General features: G+C 44.3%; 1 protein-coding gene and 1 pseudogene across 4 annotated transcripts in view; both read right to left on the reverse strand.

Annotated features, from left to right (window-relative positions):
• Window positions 1-18,234, reverse strand: part of MTUS2 (microtubule associated scaffold protein 2) — an 829,118-nt gene that overhangs the window by 52,549 nt on the left and 758,335 nt on the right. The window lies entirely within an intron of this gene.
• On the reverse strand, window positions 15,342-15,907 carry LOC136323088 (protein mago nashi homolog pseudogene; annotated as a pseudogene).

Below are 18,234 nucleotides of genomic sequence, written 5' to 3' on the forward strand. Positions count from 1 at the left end.
ATGTGACTCAGGCCTGGTGGCAGGGGTGTGAATGCCTGATTCCAGGAGATCTGACCTACAGGCTTTGGGAAGTTCCAGCTTTTCCCAAAGACCATCCTATTAGGGAAAGTTACCATGGATTTTACCATGTACTAGGTAGGAAATAATGCTACCAGAATCCAAAGGCTAGTTAAGAGATATAGAGAGAAGTGCGCGTGCATGTGTTTGTGTGTGTGTGTGTGTGTGTGTGTGTGTGTGCTGTACCCAGCCACACTTTGTTATGGCTCAGTCTAGTGAAATGGAAAAGATAGAAAAGAGAAAGTGCATGTTTCTAATATGTTTAGTTTCACAATGCTGTGGGTATATAATATTTTTTGTTGTTCCATTGTCTGTGCATAGAGATTATCTGGTTTGCCGAGTCTAAAACATGCAACATGTAATTGTCCATGTGAGAAGCAGTCCGTGTCTAGATCTAAACTGCACAATTCTAAAGATTGGCCCTGAGCTTTGTTGATAATGATTGCAAATGCCAATCGAATTGGGAATTGCAATCTCCTAAATTGAAATGGCATATCCGTTGGAATCATAGGAATGCAAGGAATGAGGACATCTTCACCTTTGAAAGGTCCTGTCAAGATTGTTGCTTCTACAATGTTGCTCATTAATTTTTTTTTTTTTTACAGGAACAGAGAGAGTCAGAGAGAGGGATAGACAGGGACAGACAGACAGGAATGGAGAGATGAGAAGCACCAATCATTAGTTTTTTATTGTGCATTGTGACACCTTAGTTGTTCATTGATTGCTTTCTCATATGTGCCTTGACCGTGGGCCTTCAGCAGACCGAGTAATCCCTTGCTCGAGCCAGCGACCTTGGGTCCAAGCTGGTAAGCTTTTGCTCAAACCAGATGAGCCCGTGCTCAAGCTGGCGACCTCGGGGTCTCGAACCTGGGTCCTCCGTATTCCAGTTCGACGCTATATCCACTGCACCACTGCCTGGTCAGGTGCTCATTAATCTTTTTACTGCAAGCTGCATGCTGTTGTAAAGCTTTGGCTGGTTGATATTTCGCAACATGATAATTGGCATGCCTATTTTCAATTGCAGTACGTGAGGTGGCATCCCTGGCAGATTGAGTGAATTCAAAAATTCTGTTGGATAATTAACCGCTTCATCTGCTTCCACAACAGTGTCGACGGACTTGTATGTGACTGCCTCGCTCTGAATGTTAGACTGAATAATATTAAGTTCGTAGACGTCTTTGTTCTTGGCCGCAAGAATAGCTCATTCACTCAGCCAGTTGTGATTCTTATAATTGTTTGAATATTGGGAAATACTTTTTCAATCAATTCTTCTTTTGATGTCACTAAATTGCAGAAGTTATGAGGCAATAAAATTCGTCTTGAGGTCAGATCAACCGGCACCTTTCCATTCCCAATTTCCAGCAATTGATGTGAGAATATCTCAGCTAATCGATTATTTTACAGCTGGACATGCATATTTGTAGTAATTTTAACGTCTTTACGTGTTGCTACAAAGTAGAGTATTTCAGGCAAGCATTTATTTCATCCCCTGATGTCAATCAAGGAATTAATTACAGGTAATGTTTCCCTGAAATCTCCTACAAGCAATATTAATGCATTCCCAAATGGTCTAATGTTTCCACGCAGATCTTGCAATGATCAATCAAGAGCCTTGAGCGATTTTTTGTGCACCATTGTGCATTCATACCAAACAATAAGTTTGCATTTCTGCAATACTTTTCCCATGCTGGATGCTTTGGAAATGTTGCACTTGGGAGTTTCAATGAATTGTATGTTCAATGGCAACTTCAAAGCAGAATGAGCAGTTCTTCCACCTGGTAGCAGTGTCGCAGCTATTCCGGACTACGCAAGAGCTAAGGTTGTGTCATTTTGGGATGAATTCCTGCCAGAATCAATCTAATTAGGAACGTTTTACCAGTTCCTCCTGGCACATCTAAGAAGAGGATTTCTCCAACCCTGTTATTGACAGTTTGCGTTATTTGATCGTAAATGCCTTTTTGCTCAAGCGTTAGCTTAGGAATGTTTGATTACACATACTACAAAAGATCACCAGTGTTGTAATTTTGTTCACGAAAATAATAAACTATACTCACGAAATGAATGCTATGGTAAACGACACAGCTCAATTCCAAAGCAATCTCACATGAAATAATTAAATAAAAATAAATCGAAATCGGCCCTGGCTGGTTGGCTCAGTGGTAGAGCATTGGACTGACGTGCAGGAGTCCCGGGTTTGATTCCCAGCCAGGGCACACAGGAGAAGCACCCATCTGCTTCTCCAACTCTCCCCCTCTCCTTCTTCTCTGTCTCTCTCTTCTCCTCCCACAGCCAAGGCTCCATTGGAGCGAAGTTGGCCCGGGCACTGAGGATGGCTCCATGGCCTCTGCCTCAGGCACTAGAGTGGCTCTGGTTGCAGCACAGCGACACCCCAGAAGGGCAGAGCATCGCCCCCTGGTGGGCGTGCTGGGTGGATCCTGGTCGGGTGCATGTGGGAGTCTGTCTAACTATCTCCCCGTTTCCAACTTCAGAAAAATACAAAAAAATAAAAATAAATAAATTGAAATCTATGAAAATTCAATTTAACAATGCAATTGGAAACACTGAAATGGAATCGTAAAATTGGAAATTTGGAAATCATAAATGGATTGTAAATTGAAAACATTGAAATGGAATCGTAAAATATTTAGTATAGCATGTGTTGCTTTTATGTCCAACAGATGGCACTGTTTTTCAAAAAAGAGCATGTTTTTACCTGTCACAGATGTGACATCTATATAATAGTAGGTATATAAAAACACACGAACATTCTAATGCAACGTTGTGTCAAAATTTCAAAGCAATTGGTAAAGAACTTTCAGAAGTTTAAGATTTTGAACAAATGAACATTTACATTTTTATTTATATAGATATATGTCAAAATATGGGCTTATCCTGAGTTGTCTGAGTTTTAATAGAACAAAGACCATGGGAATATCCACTGAAAATAATGATTGTTGGACAAAGTCAAATTGAGGCAAATAGAGGAGTAAAAATTTTGCTTATTTGGGAGATGGCAGAAAGTCACCCTGTAGACAGCAGCAGACATCCCAGGTGACAACGGGAGCTCAGGTAATGGGCTCCTGGGCAGTTTCTGGGTGTATAGGGCCTCTTCAGAGGGTGGCTTTGTTTTTTGTAATTTGGGTTAACTAACTTCAGAGTGATCTTTGCCCCATGTACCATGCTCTGGTGATTGGGATCAGAAGAAAGTAATGGCAACAAAATGTCTGCTAGTGTTTCAAACAGGCCAGCAATGCAGTGCCCAGTGTGGAGCTGCAAGTGACCAAGAAACACGAGAGCAGATGGTCAGCATCATTCCTGATAAAACATGCAAATCGAAGCAAATTATATATATATTTTAAATCTAAAAGACTGATAAAAATGAAATATTCTGATAATACAGGAAAAGTATGAAGAGACAAACATTCAATGGACTATTAGTGGGAACACAGTTGATAACCTGCTTTGACGTGCACAATATCTTTAAAAATTTAACTGATAAGGGATGGTAGTGGTGGGGGGGACAGCTAACCAGTCCAGGATTCCATTCTGGAGGGTGATGATAATGTTCTAGAATAGATTGTAATGATAGGTACACAACTCTGTGGATATAACAAGAACTACTGAAGCTTGACCAGGTGGTGGCACAGTGGATAGAGTGCCAGTCTGGGACACAGAGGACCCAGGTTCAAAACTCCAAGGTCGCTGGCTTGAGCACAGGCTCACCAGCTCGAGTCCGGGGTCGCCGGCTTGAGATTGGGATCATAGACATGACCTTATGGTCACTGAATTGAGCCCAAAGGCTTGAGCTAGGGGTTACTTGGTCTGCTGTAGCCCCTCACTCCTGGTTAAGGCACACATGAGAACACAATCAATGAACAACTAAGGAGCTGCAATGAAGAATTGATGCTTCTCATCTCTCTCCCTTCCTGTATGTCTGTCCCTATCTGTCCCTCTTTCTGACTCTCTGTCTCTGTCAAAAAAACAAACAAACAAAAAACAAAAACAAAACCACTGAGGTGTACACTTTAATGGGTAAACTGTATATACTACATAAGTTATATCTTACAGTTTTTCCAAAAAGGAAATAAGAACATGACAGGGAAAATGCCTTAGAGGGAATCTTAAATGTTTTTATAGAAGGAAAGCTCATCTTATGATTTAAAAGTCTGCATGACAATGGTGAAAATATACAATGGCAAAATAAAACACAAAAAGCCAACCTCTATGCTGTTTACACACACACACACACACACACACACACAAATATAGGTGCATTCTAATGGAACCTAAGATGGAATAAAATAGATAAAAAGGTTTTAAAATGAATAAAAACAAGTCAGTTACATTAGAGAAAAAAGTAAATCAGTGATTTTCAACCTTTTTATTTACACTTGGGACCAGTGAAAATAAGAGAATTTTTGGGGGAACCGCTAAGGCAGAAATCACCCTGAGCATAAGCAAATTTGACTAAGATTATTGGGTCTATAATCTTTTTTATTTTATTTTTTTTAATTCAGTGAGAGGAAAGGAGGCAGAGACAGACTACTGCATGTGCCCTGACCAAGATCCACCCAGCAAGTCCACTGGGGGCAATGCTCTGCCCATCTGGGTGTCGCTCCTTTGCTCAGCAACTGAGCTCTTCCTTGTGCCTGAGGCAGAGGCCATGGAGTCATCCTCAGCACTTGGGGCCAACTCACTCCAATGGGCGTGGGGAGACGGAGAGAAACAGAGAGAGAGAGAAGCGAGAGGGGAAAGGGTGGAGAAGCAGGTGGTCGCTCCTCCTGTATGCCCTGACCGGGAATTGAACCTAGGACATCCACATGCCAGGCTGACGCTCCACCACTGAGCCAACCAGCCAGGGCCTGGGTTTATAATTTTCATACAAACTCAGGGTAGTTAACTCTTTTGTGGACTGGCATGAAATTTCTAGTGGACCATCCTGTAGACTGCCAGTTGAAAACCACTGAATTAATGCCAAAACATAAATGACATAGGTTTTAACCCAACAGTTTCATAAATCACCCTGAGTATAAGCAAAAAAAATTTGGGCAAAGATTACTACAGTGTGGTTTGCCTTAAGAGAAATATTGGGGAACTAGTTAAATCAATGATAATGAATCCAATATACAGGGTGGGCAAAAGTAGGTTTACAGTTATAATATAAATAATATAGGAATAAACTGTGTTTGCATACTCACAACTATAACCTACTTTTATCCCACCCCATACATATAGGATAAATCCTATATACAACAGGATATAGGCAACCAGTAAAAAGAAATAAGGTAAATCTTTTTGTGCTATCATGGAATGATATCTATAATACATTACTGAACAAGAAAGGCAAGATGCAGAAATAGTAAGCTTCCATAGTTCTATTCATAATAGAAATGTATCTATATTTCTGTCTCTCTTCCCTCAGGAGATAATGTGCTTCAGTTACAGGACTCACTGCCCAGCAAACACTGTGCTATTGTTGGTTTGCATGTTTTATGAGTAAAAGCAATTTATAAATTACTGTCCTAATGAAGGAGAAGATAGGGTTTAAAAAGGTTCTGGTATCTGGTGGCCAGCAATGCGATGACTCTTCTATCTTACCTGTGATTCTATTTATGTTATGATGAGCCATGGGCCTGGCACTACCAGGGGGCTCAGAGACCAAAGGTTTTGATCCTCAAGCTGCCGCTGAATGCACTCCACCTTTAATAAATCAGGAGCAGAGTAGACTCAGCTTTGCTGTTTTGTAAGGTGGCAAAGTAATGCCTTTTTTCACACATAGCTCCAATCTCCAAATCCCAATGGCTATTATGTTATGAGAGAGGTGATGCTTATCTCATCTGATTAGCACACGGTTGTGAGCTGGGCCTGCAGAGGCTGCTAGGGGACAGGAGGGGGGGGGGCAGGGAAGAGCTCCAGCAGTGTAGTCCCTGAAGTAGGAAATGCCCTCTCGCCTCTGGGAAGTCTTCAGACACGTACCTCTTCAGGCATTTCTCAGAGATTAATGGAGACCAATTTAATATTAGATAACACCTGGGGTCTTACTTGCATTCTTTCTTTACTTCTATTTATGCTAAAACATTTGGTACTTTATCATGAGAGGCCAACAACACAGTAATAAATTCCTAGACCCCAAGATGCTGAGAAAATAATTTCTAAAGCAACAGGAATGTGATTTGCCAAGAAAATATATCACTTTTAATTCACAAGCATAAGTCTGAAAAGCAAAAGCAGAATTAAAGTCTAATTGTTTAGTAATTGAGCATGTATGTGTGTGTGTGTGTGTGTGTGTGTGTGTGTGTGTGTGTATAGCTATAATGTGTGCATATGATGTGAAAATACCTAGAATATTATTACAGCTGTACTCAGGACATCCTCAGACGTGTACAACATAAAGATTCCAATCCACCAACCAGTGAGTATAAAGCACAAGGATGCAGTGTGGTCCTTAGGACAATGGCAGACAATAATTACTGTGGAGCCCGTTGTAAAACAGGCCTAATTTCAACCACAGATCAGAAGTGAGAGGAGGGAAATAACTTAGGAGTAAGATCAAGTTTCTTTAAATAGACAACCCAAATGTCTGGTGAATAAGTGTAATTTTTTTTATTGGTTTACCAATGTGGTAGCAGATCTGGTGGTCCATAGCACCAAACTTATACCGAGAGAAGTATCTGGCCCTATAGCTCATGATAAAAGCCTAAGAAATGATATTATTTTGCCTTTTTATGTCCCAAAGTGTGCTTTAGATACAACAATCATAAAAGGGATCATCTAGATATGATGACATGACACTGTACATAACTAAGTGGTGTTATACCACTCACAAAAATTAGGAGATATTTTATAGCTTCATATTCAGTTTGAAATATCCTCTAATTTTTGTGAGCAGTATATTATAATGGTCACTGTTCAGAGCTGAATGTTGCCCTCCCCCCGGACTTCCTATGCTGAAGTGCTAACCCCCAAGACCTCAAAACATGACAGCCTTTGGAGAGGATTTTTACAGCGGTAATTAAGATAAATGAGGTCATCAGGGTGGATCCTAACTCAATAGGACTGGCATCTTAATAAGAAATTAGGACACAGACAGCTACAGACAGAAGAGGACATGAGGACACAGGGAGAAGGTGGCCAGCTATAAGCCAAGGAGACACCAACCCAGCCGACAGTTTCCAGCCTCTGGGATTGTGAGAAAAATAATTTGTGTTGTTTAAGCCCCCGGGGTGTGTGGTCTAGTACTTGTTACACACTGATAGCACGGGCTCTCACCATTGAGTAAAAGATTGAGTAAGTTATCTCTTTGGGAGATGGAAGTAAATAAAAGAAGAAAACTTTCAAGAAAAAAATTTAACTTAAACATTACCCATTATCTCATTGAACAAAGAAGAACAGAATTTCCAGTTGCATAATCCCTTCTTAGCCGTTGAAGTCATGAGAATTCTTTCTATTCTGCTAGGAATTTCCCAGGTCTTTCTAGCCAATATTTTGATGGTTACCTTACACTCTCGCGTTGATGTACTATAATTTATATACCCTTTTACTAGACATATGAGTTTGTATTACTCATATACTGTTTTGTTTTTTTCATTATGCTAAATTCCAAAGGGTTAAAGATTATTAGTATTTTTTTATTTTTTTTCCTGTTTTTTTCTTTTTTGATGACAGCAATCCTATAACAAATTCGTGCCCATCTGGGGGAGCTATGATGCCTGAAAAAATGCCCTCTAGTGGCAACACCTTTGTCCAAACTTGTCAGATCTCAGTGACACACAGGAGGGGACCAGCCAGTCTCCTGAAACACCTCCTGGGACCCAGGCGACGCTACCCTCTATGCCCACCTCTTTCTTCTTTGTTCCTTTATACTCTTTTTTTGGCTGAAAATGTCAAGAAGCAGGGCCTGGAAATGGACTATGCAAGGGCCACGGAGCAAGAGCAGAAGCAGGAGTGAAAGCCATCTCCGCAGGGCCACGCAGCGCCTCCCGGCCCTGTGCCCAGACGGAGCCTGCACTGTAAAAACAACAGCTTGCATTTAGAGTGCTCCTGGGTTCCAAGCACCTGGAACACCTTCTGCACCCAGACAGATGTTCTACCCCTGTCACCCATCCTCCCAGGTGCCTAGTGGTAGCCTAATCTCCATTTGCCAGGAGCCAGTGCAGGCTGAGAAAGGTAACTAATGGATCCAAAGCCCCCAAGCATGGCTACAGAGCTGGGCCCAGGCACAGGCTTCTGTCCGCCTCCCTCCCCTCGGAGGTGGGGGCTGCCACGGTGCACCAGGCTCTCTTACCTCAGTGCTATGGCAGTCTGTCGGTGTCTCACCCTGCAGGCACTCACTGCTTAGAATCAGATCTCTTTACCTCTGCCTCCCTCAGCAGTGGGCAGGGACAGCCTCATGATCATTTTTGTATTTGCGGTCAGATAGGCAAGCTGACAGTCAATAGAAGGTAATTGCATGTACCGAGCACCCTTTATGTGCCCAATCCTGGGCACGGTGGTGGACAACACACTGTCATAGAGGACAAATGAGCAAAAAATGTAGGCAAGATTGTAGATAGAAAAAACTTGTGCTAACTGCAGTGAAGAAAGTCAAATAAGGGCAAAGATGGGGAAAGCCTGGGCAAAGGGGAGGTCGCTCTAGCTACGGTAGGCAGGAAGGCCCCTTCAAGATGACACTGTCCAAGGAGAAGTGGCTGGCAGCAAAAAGCACGTGCAGAGATGAAGGGAGTGAGCTTGGATGAAAGGAACTGTTGGTGTAAGGTTCTGAGGTGGGAACGGTTTCAGCATACTCAGGGCACAGAGGCAATGCCTTACATGTGTCCATGGTGGGCAGAGAGGTGGGAGATGGTGTGCAAGAGACAGGCAGGGTCAGGTCACGCAGGGCCTGTGGTCTCTGGAAGAGCTGGAGTTATACCCGGGTGACAGTGTAGAGAGAGCCCCTGAACAGTTTCCAACAGGGCCGATAAGAGCGAACTGGGCTCTTACAGGTTCCCTCTGCTGGGGTGCAGAGAAGAGACTGCAGGCAGCAAGGGGTATGAGCGGAGGCTGTTTCCCAAGTCCAGGCTGGTTTAATGGCAACAGGGACTAACGCTGCTGTTCAGTGAGGAATGGGTTCACTGTGAGATCTGGAGGCAAAGCCACCGTGATTCACTCCTGGATTGGATGAGGTGGGGGTAAGACCGGAACCAAGGATGCCTCAGGTCTGAGCAACTGGGGACAGTGGAGCCATTCAGGATGATGGGGCATCGGAGGATGAGTCCCACTAGGGAGAGAAAATCATACACTAGATAGTGAACAAATCTCTACTGAGCCAGTAGAGGAATTCACGCAGATGTTACTGTGGAATTCTCCTCTGGCCCGTGGTACCCAGGGGAGGGTCAGTTCTGGATGGTGTCAATTAGTATGAAAAATAGGAAATTCAGGACTGCCTTATTTTGACACTTGAATGATTCATGACAAGATTCCGTTTCACATGGTTCATATGCTGTGGCCTATTTTATAAAAGTTTTGAAGTCTTAAAAGCAGTCTTTGGGACAGACTAGTCATTAAATGGCACACAGTGAAGTAGGGGCAGACTGGCCGATGTATTTGGCTGCCTGCGGGTGTGCAAAGGCTTGTGCAGGGACGTGAGATTGTGCAGGGATAGATAAAGAGCCTTTTTTAGTGGCTAGGATCTTTGAATGCTACATCACGAAACAGAAAGACTCCTTATCACGGTGAGGTTTTAAAGTACACTAACATTTTACTTACCTGTGGGTCAAACTTCAGAAACAGAGCTCCCAAACTGGATGACTACATAGATCAGGCCTCAAGGTCCCCAAATACATCTTAATGTGAGGCACTGAAGGCCCAACCCGACAACCAAATGTTTCATGTTAAGAGTGATATTAAATAACTCGCTGTACACTGAAACCTGAATGTTAGTGTTTCTAGATAATGGAGGTTAGAACGGGTAAAAGAGGAGGAAGGGTAGTGGTCAGGGGACACCTGGAAAGGAGGGGAGACAAAGGCGGAACCAGTAAGCCAGGGAGGTAGTTGCAGCACGGATCCCCGGGCCTAGCCTCTGTCCCAGGCTTGTTGGCACACTGTGGGTGTACTCTCACCTGTGAAAGGGGGAGGTCACATGCTGCTACGGGCTGAAAGGTGCTCCCCCTAAATTGGCACTTTGCATCCCTAATCTCTAGCACCTCAGAATGTCACTATATTTTGAGACGAGTTCTTTGAAGAGGTGATTAAGTTAAAATGTGGCCCTTAAGGTGGGACTCTAATCCAGTATGACTGTGTCCTTAGAAGACAAAGAAGAAAAACCAGGGATGTGCTCAGAGGCTGTGTGAGGACACAGGAAGAAGACAGGCATCTGCAAGCCAAGGAGAGGCCCTGGCAGGAACCAGCCCGCCAGCACCCTGGTCTGGACTCCAATCTCCAGATCTGTGAGAACAAGTCTCTGTTGTTTCAGCCCCAGTCGTTGGTGTGTGCAGCCCGAGCCGACTTACACAGGCACTCGGAGGGCACGCTGCCTCCCTGTGCTACATTCAAGAATTCTACAGACACTGTAATGGTGACCCATTTCATCAGGGAGAGTTTCCATTATGTCCACAGTCTTCTTTTTAAGAAGACAGGGAAGGGCATCACATTTTTTATTTTGACTTTTTCCTAAAATGGACCCCTAAAGCCGTAAGCTTCACCTACAGAGAAAATGAGCTTTTTGTAAAACCACTCACTCCCCAGTGATATGAGACATGAATAGTAATATTGACGCTCAGCATATGTCTGTGCTTAGTTTATTTTAAAATTTTTTTAAAATTTTTATTTAGTGAGAGGAGGGGAGGCAGAGACAGACTCCCACATGTGACCCGACCAGGATCCACCTGGCAAGCCCACTAGGGGTAATGCTCTGCCGATCTGGGGTATTGCTCTGTTGTTCAGCAACCAAGCTCTTCTTAGCACCTAAAGTGGAGGCCTTGGAGCCATCCTCAGCACCTGGGGCCAACTCATTCCAATTGAGCCATGGCTGCGGGAGGGGAAGAGAGAGAGAGAAAAAAAGAAGTGAGGGGGAAGGGGTGGAGAAGCAGATGGGCAGTTCTGTGTGCCTTGACCAGGAATCTAACCCAGGACATCCACACACCAGGCTGATGCTCTACCACTGAGTAAACCAGCCAGGGCTTGTGTTTAGTTTAGAATATTCTTCAACACACAATATTACCTTGCTTAACCTTCCCCCCAAATTTCAAAGCTTGGCAAAGCAGCTATCTTTGCACTGATTTTCTAGATTAGGCAACAGAGGATCAGAGGGGATAAGCACAAGGTGACACAGCTGGAAGGGGAGAGCCAGGACCCCATCCAGGTGTTCTCAAACTAAGAGAGCTCTTTTGAATAATGACTCTATCTGCCTCATGTTTTGGAAGAAGCAAAAGATAAAAATATAAGGAAAAACACACAAAAATTCTAATTAGTCTAAGGTTCCATTTTCATAATAAATACTTTGTGCCATTTTTATGTGTTCTTTAAGACTATGTATCAGTATTTTAACAAATGGGTAACACAACTGATCTCATGTGTGAATATAATTGTAGTGCTTCTAAGAGTAACTCCCTTCTTGGTCTGAGAGGAGAAAAATACCTGGATGATTTATAAGGACAAAGAAGGAAAAAGGAAATGGATTTAAGAGGCTGGTTGTAATTGTGTTAGAAAGAATAAAAATGGTGTCTACATGGGAACTGGTAAGTATTGCCCATAAATAGGAAATGGCTTTATAGGAAGATGGTTTCACATGAGCTTGTCTCTTTTTTTCTTGCACATTAATTTGGGCTTAAAAGCACCCCCAGAGCATCGGCCTGGCGTGTGGAAGTCCCGGGTTCGATCCCCAACCAGGGCACACAGGAGAGGCGCCCATCTGCTTCTCCACCCCCCCCTCTCCTTCCTCTCTGTCCCTCTCTTCCCCTCCCGCAGCCGATGCTCCATTGGAGCAAAAGATGGCCCGGGCGCTGGGGATGGCTCTGTGGCCTCTGCCCCAGGCGCTAGAGTGGCTCTGGTCGCGACAGAGTGATGCCCCAGATGGGCAGAGCATCGCCCCCTGGTGGGTGTGCCGGGTGGATCCCGGTCGGGTGCATGCGGGAGTCTGTCTGACTGCCTCCCCGTTTCCAGCTTCAGAAAAATACCAAAAAAAAAAAAAGGCAACCCCAGGGCACCGGCTCATTCACCATGCTGCCCTGGGGGCACCCTGAGGGCCAAGTACTGGCTCCATGTGGGTGCACTGAGCATTCACTGCCCTGAAGTTTTTTTCTCCTATGAAAAGTGACATAAAAAAAAGTGAACCTATTTGTGACATAAATTGTATTTGATAACATTATTAACACGTTGAACATTCCGTTTTGAAGGAGCTTTTAATAAGTTTCTCTAATATGTTTAGACAGAAACAGAAGTGCAGATTCTAGACTCCTCTTCACTGTACGTCTACACAGTTCTAAAAACTGAACTCCCATGACCTCTCACTTAACAAGCTTCACAGCTCAGGGTCTCATTACACAGTGCATTGCTTATTTGAGGGTCGTAGGCTTCAATGTTGTCATTCCTTCTTGCCAGATGACAAAGACATGGCCCAAGTATTCTGTGCTCCCCACAGATGGACATCTTTCCAGGCCTATGATTATTTTTGTACAAAGGCTTGCTGCTTTTAGTTTTACACAAGAATTAAGGATTAATGTTTTCGATCTTTAAAACCTCACTTTAAAAAAAAATGTGTGTTATTTCCCCATGAACACATCCCAGCTTCTCTCCATAACTTCCAAGTACATCAGAATGATTCCAAGGAATGAAATGGACCACCTTGAATGGTTTCTACCCATTAACTTTTAGGCACAGACTCTGAAGAGCAAAGTTCCTAAGCATTCTACAATAGCCGCAATGTGTTTATGATTACCAGAGATATTTGTCTGCTACCCTGACTGGAACTCCGGCGGCCCTCCTCTACGGAACCCCATCCCTTAGCACACGGCCAGGATGATTCCCATAACGACACGCTGACCGGGACAAAGCCAGTCCATCACTTTCGGTCCTCGTGGATAAAGGCCTATGGGACAGCAGCTTGGGGAAGCACACCCCTTTCAGAGTACCTGGGGCTTCCCACCTGCGGAGGCTGGGCTGTACTGGCTGATGGGTTTCGGTTGCCACTGCAGGGCCGAGCCCACTGGTAACAGTTTCCTCCTGGGCTGTGTCTAGAATAGAACAGCCACCTAATCAATTCCATGGAGCCATTCCATCTAGGGTGGCAGGTTCTTTGTGGAGCCCCAGCTTCCTGCCAACAAGCAAACTGCTTTCATATATGCAGTCACTAAAACCACGTGAATGCTCAGAGACATGACCTTCAACTGAAAAACGACAACGTTACCTCACAGGGTGCAGCCAGGATTGAACACATTCCGGCCTCTGGGTTTTGAGGCTGACCCACACTGGCTGCTGTGCGTAGGCCCCCCAACTGCGGACCACAGGTCATAGCCCCAGCCTGCAAGCTTGTTAGAAATGCAGTCTCAGACCCACCCTGGACTCCCTGAATCAGAATCTGCATATTAACAAGACCCCCATAGGGGAAGATTTGTATAAGCAGCACTGTTCTGAGGGACGTGAGGTGCACTGATGGTGCATGGAGGTGACATTCCATCCCGCAGGGGCCCCCTCTTGCTGAGCATGCACCGCTAGGTGGGTGGGGCACTGATAAAGTAAAAGTTCTCAGGACTTACAACCTATCAGGATGCCCTCCATCCCCAGTGAGCATTCAGGGAAGACGTGTGCTGTTGGAGCAGCTGCCCAGACCCAGACCCCTGCACCAGGCTGAAGGGTCAGCACACAGAGGTGGGGCTAGGTCTCTCCACAAGATGGTCAAGGGGAAGGAGGAGTGGCTGAAGAGTCTTAGAGTGCGAGAACAGAAAAAATGGCAAGTTAGAGAAAATAAAATAAAACCCAAATGAGATGGGCAGGGAACCCTGCTGACCCCTTTCAGGGAAGAGAACAGGGGCAGAACGTGCCATCCACACAAAGCCGACACAATGGTGTGAAAAGATTTTAGGGGTAGCCCAGATCTGTGGCTTTCTCAAGGTCATGTTTGTAACAACCACACACCACAAGCCAATGGTTTTCAGAGTGAGCATCAGGGTCATGGGCGGCGCGTGTGTTAGAACACAGACTGCTGGGACCACCCCAGTCTGAGAATCTGCATTTCTAACGAGTTCCCAGGTGAGGCTGCTGCTGGTTGAGCAGGGACCACATACTGGGAACCACTCCTGTGAGCAAAGACAGTGCTTCTTAAACTTTAACAGATTATCTGAGGATCCTGACTCAGAGGCTGGGTTGGAGGCTGAGAGGGTACATTTAGCACAGCCCCCAGCTGGTCCAGGGACCACTGTGTGAGGGCAGGACCTTCCCTGGTGCTCGGGGCTCAGGTCCCTAGGGCCCTCATCCCCTGGTGTGCAGAGACCAGCAGCTTTCACCACCTGTATGGAAGAGAGGGCAGTGTCTGTCGCTGCCCACAGGGCCTGCCGGTGGCTGCCTCTCTGAATCCTAGGCCCACTTGTTCCCTCTCAGCTGCATGAGCCCCCAGTGCTGACCCTGAGCATGTGTGCGAAGACCGAGCTCAGAGGATGTGCCTTTCTGGAGCGCTCCAGTCCCAGGACGCTGACTTTCCTTCAAGATTCCTGCGTGCAGCTTCCCACCCTCCTCACCTGGAGTCATATATGCAGTCATATATGTAGTGGCACCCTGCCCCCATCATGCACCCCAGGCGGCAAGGAGCTCAGTACGGCGCACAGCCACTCTCCCTGCCCAAGTCCACAGCGTGGTGACGGAGCCCTTCACGAGCTCCCCTGCTGGGACAACTGAGAGGAAGAAACAGGGTCTGGGGACAGAATAGGGCAGTGGTTCTCAAACTTTTTGAAGTCGGGGAGCATTTAAAATCCTTCAAATAATTGCAGGTGCACTATATACAAATTTCTGAGAAATATGTCATAATAATTAAGTCAAATATTAAAGAAAAAAAAAAAAGTCCAAGCGTGCTTTTATGGTAATTAGATGAAATAAATGACAAAATTAAATTTATTCTGACATTAAAAAACATTTTTATGTAACATTTTTTGTTATGCTTTTTAGAATTTGTAAAAAAGAGGGGTTAAAAAATTTAAAAAAAACCGACAAAAATGTTATCTTTTTATATATATAGATCCATTTTTAGTAAGATTTAGTAAATTTGGCAGGTCCCTGCGTGAATGTGTTGTTTTTTCATTCTTTTTTTTTTTGCATTTTGTTATGTATTTATTAAACACAATCATTTTATAGTTTATAAAAAAAATTGCCCTCATATACACAAAAATTTCTTGATAATGGTACTTAAAAATAGCTACTCCTATCTCCCCTTGTGTCCATACCAATATTCAACCTAGATTGGTTTAATCTTGAAGTGTAATCCAATAAGACTGAAGACCAAACACTTCAGGTCCTGGACAAGATAATAAAATACTTGTAAGCCTTCTGGGTCCTTGGACTGATTGACATCAATAAGTGAACCAATTTTTGATGTTGTGAAAGAAATGTGTTCATCTCCAATGACAATTTCAAGCTCCTGCCGGCCCACTCGGTCAAGAGGAGGCCATAAAGCATCATCCTCTTTGGTTATTTCACTGTCATCAATTATTCTCTTCAGTTCCTCCATCACACTTTTATGTACGTAAGCCTCTTTTCTGATCATAACATCATTTTGTAATTGCTGTTGTTGGCATATCTCAATTTCCCATTGGGTAGGAAATCAAATTCCAGGAATTCGTGGCCGAACTTGCCCTTCTGACCCACATAGTAACGCAGATAAAAGTCACTCTCCGTGTCTCCAGTTTTTTCATTCTTGTGTTTATGAGAAACATGAGCCTGATGTGTTCTAGCAATTTCTTCAATGTTTGGATATACATTTGAAAGGCAAACTCTCATTTCCTTGTCAATACATTGAAGAATTCCTCTCTTTTTACTCTTGTGTTGAGTGCAGAAAACCCCCACCATACATATCATCTTAACTTTACACCAAACAAAGGACAGAAGAAACTTGCCTCTTTCTGGGGAACATGGGGGGTAATGTAAACAATCCAGCACCACAGCTTAACAGCCTTTTACAACCTACTCAGGCAAGTGAGGTGAGGAGTGGGCAGACTGTCAGCTTACAGCCAATTCCCCACACCTCTGTCCCCCAAAAATCTAAACTCCAAAAGCCCTGTTGGTTTTTCTGGTCCCCAACAGGCACATATTTTTCTGGAATAACATAGGGTGCACCTAGAAATCTTCTAGGGTGCACCAGTGTGCCCTGACGCACACTTTGAGAACTACTGGACTAGGGACAAAGTGGATGGCATAGCCGGAAGAGACACATTCACACTGAAGTTCTGATGGCAAGAATAAGCTGAGGAAAAGTAAATTTGGACCTAAATGCTGAGCCCATGGTGGGCAGGGGGCCGAGGAACAAGAACGAGGAGCTGGTGTCACGTGGTGGGACTGTCCTGAGAGCAAGGCACCACCAGCAGATCTAGTAATGTTGGGAACCGTTACCTTTGGATGGAGAGGTGGACATTAAAGCAGACCAGAGCAAAAACTGTCTGAGTCGGCAAGAAGCAGAGCGCTCACAGGGAGACCAGGCAACCTGGCACTGGATGGGCCTCTGTTCAGACTCCCAATAGACAGTGTATAACAGTCATCATCTGTTTTCTGAGCCTCCATATTCCCATGTATAAAATAGGCATAATAGAAGCTAACTTGCAGGGTTACTGGGAGAATGAGAAACTATGTATTTACACTCCCGGACATCTTGTGGGCGTTCAATGAACGGCAGCTTCGATTATGAATAATACATGCATAGTCCTCAATCATGTGGTGACAATCCCAGGGAAGGAGGGCCCGGGTGTCTCTAGTGAGTAACGGATGGAAAAAGAAATTAATTTAAATGTACAATGTGGCATAACACTATTTTTATTCAAACTGCTGTATTATATTATTTTAGTAAGTACAAAAGTATTTTTTAAGGGTTTTTCTTGTAAGCTCTGTTTCCCCAAATGATTTTCTCCTGTGGCCTTAAGTCCCTGGAATACAATCTCTTGCACAAGGTATTCAGGAAACTAACTTTGACTACTAAGCACAATCCAACCCCTTGAGAGGCCTTGATCAAGTGGCAGAAACAGAGAATCTGATGGACAAATGAACAATGACAGCAATGTGACAACTGCTGTGACACTGTGTGTGTGGAAGCACAGAAGCAGAGAGGTGCTATGAAGCAGGTGTTTCTTTCAGGAGGGTGTTAAGGAGGTGATGGCAGACGTTAATTTTCCAAGAAGCTGGGGAAGTGGGTGGGGCAGGTGGGGTGGGGAGACAGAGAGGCCAGCTCAGGAGGAAGCAATGAAGTGGGTGGAACTACTATGGAGGAGGTGATGAGGGGAGCAGCAAGGGTGCATCTGGGAGGGCAGACAGCAGCCCCACTACACCATGCTAAACCATTTGAATTCTACATATCTTATGAATGATAAAAGCCACTGAAGAATCTTTCTTTATCGTAGTGTTTTGATTTTTATTTTTGGCATGTGAAAAAAAATTCAAGCAATATGGAGAAAAATGTAGAGAACAGTGATTTCCCCTCCTATCCTAGACCCCCTCACTAGGGACAGCCACTATTCTTGTCACAGGCAGGCATGTTTCTGGTTACTGATGAATTTTAATCAAGGAAGTGACAGAGGCCTACGGGCAAGCAGAGAAATAAGGGGACTACTGAGGAGGTGTTTGCAAAGGGAAAGCCTGAGTCATCACACAAATGAGGAGGAGTGACAAGAATTAGGACAGACTTCCAAATTTTAATCAACAGGACCTGCTGACTCACTGGACATCAAGTGTGAAGAAAGAGAGGCGGAGTCAGTAATGACCCCCAGCTTTCTAAGTCAGTTTATTCTGTGGATTGTGGTGTTAGTAATCAAGCTAAAGATTGTGGCTGTGCCTGCTATCTGCCTCCCATCTCCTTTCTGTCTTTTATTGATGATACTCTTCAAGTTTTAACTCAAAGGACTATCCTGCTGGACACTCTGCCAGCCTCCCCGGTACCTCCTTGTGGCCCTATGACTCTGTTTGGGTCAAAGGGATGTGAAGAAGTTACATGGCAACATCTAGAATCATGTT

The sequence above is a fragment of the Saccopteryx bilineata genome, chromosome 2 (assembly GCF_036850765.1).
Source record: "Saccopteryx bilineata isolate mSacBil1 chromosome 2, mSacBil1_pri_phased_curated, whole genome shotgun sequence".
Taxonomy (NCBI): Eukaryota; Metazoa; Chordata; class Mammalia; order Chiroptera; family Emballonuridae; genus Saccopteryx; species Saccopteryx bilineata.